Raw genomic sequence first — 1635 nt, 5'->3', positions numbered from 1 at the left:
ACCCCAGACCTACCTTGGCAACCATTTATCTTTTTTAAGAAGCTTTTGCCTCAGGGCATATGCACTCCCCAAGGAGAGAGAACGAGACAAAGACAGTAAGAAATCACCTCCCAGGGGGATGGCCACACCACAATACCGTCTCCTCTATTTTCTCTTCCCAGGACCTTGGGCACATACACACATGCCCAGTGTGATTTTTTAGGTCACTGGTTCCAGGATTCGAACTGCCCAGGAGTTGAGCTATGACTGGACATGTGGGAGGCCAGCAGTGTAACCCTACGCCGTCTGCTGGCTCCACATTGATCTACTTTTAAGCTCTACGGATTTTACTCTTCAGGATGTTTCATATATTCAGGATTGTATGATATGGGACGTTTTGTGTAAACAACCCTCCTTTAGTTCAGGTTTATCCATTTTGTGTAATGATTTGGTTACTTTTATTTATTTTTAGATTTTTGTCATAGGTTATGTGTGCTCACCAGAGAGAGAGAAAGTGAAAAATCACCCCTGGGGGGGGGGGCAGGGGATGGCCACTCTGCCATCCCATCTCCTCTATTCTCCTTCTAGGATTTTGAACATGCATGCACATGAGTCCAGAGCGATATCAAGCCACTGGGTCCAGGACTCCAACCATGGTCGACCATGTGGGAATCCAGTGTCTTAACCACCACGCCAACTGCTGACCTTTCCTCATTTATTTTTATGGCTGAATAATATTCCATTGTCTAGGTCTACCACATTTTGTTAATCCACTTGTGGACTTTTGGGGTGTCTCTTCTTCTTGGCTATCGTAAATATGTTGCCATGAATATTTGCATACAAGCTTTTGAGTGAACATACGTTTGCAGTTCTTTCATGTACATACCTGAAGTACAATTGCTGGGTCAGATGATAATTCTATGTTTAACTTTTTGAGGAACTGCCAAACTGTTTTTCAAAATTGACTACAACAATTTACATTTCCAGGAGCAACCTCTGAAGTCTCCAATGTCTGCATCCTCATCAACATTTATTACATTCTGGGTGTTTTTTGATCATAACCAAGTGGTATTTACTTTAGTTTGGATTTGCATTTCTCTATTAACTAATGACGTTGAGTATTTTTTCATGAATTTATTGGCTATTTGTATATCATCTTTGAAGAAATACCTATTGAAGTCTTTCACACATTTTTAAAATTGGATCATTTGTCTTTTTGCTGTTAGGTTGTAAGAGTTCATTACATATTCTGAGTAGCAGATATTAGGACCCTTATCAGATGTGTGATTTGCAAAGACTTTCTTTTTTCTTTCTTTTGAGAGGTTTTTTGCTATAGGGCACGTGCACTAGCCAGAAAGACAGAGAGATACAGAGAGACAGAAAGCGAGAAATCACCCTTCGGGGGATGGCCACACCACAGTTCCTTCTCTATTCTCCTCTCAGGATCTTAGGCATGCACGCACACGCGCCCGACAAGTTTAAGCCACTGTGTCCAGGACTTGAACCGTGGTCGACTACATGGGAGTCCAGAGACATAGCCATTATGCTAACTGCTGGTCCCTTCCTTTTTTGAGTAAAGATTCCTCAGATGTTCTTGTTAATTTCTCTAGTTTTGAAAAAGTTGATTTTGACCATTTTTCTACTGTTTTTATAGCT

The sequence above is a fragment of the Tupaia chinensis genome, unplaced genomic scaffold (genome assembly GCF_000334495.1).
Source record: "Tupaia chinensis unplaced genomic scaffold, TupChi_1.0 Scaffold148884_1, whole genome shotgun sequence".
NCBI lineage: Eukaryota > Metazoa > Chordata > Mammalia > Scandentia > Tupaiidae > Tupaia > Tupaia belangeri.
Note: the sequence above shows the minus strand (reverse complement) of the source record.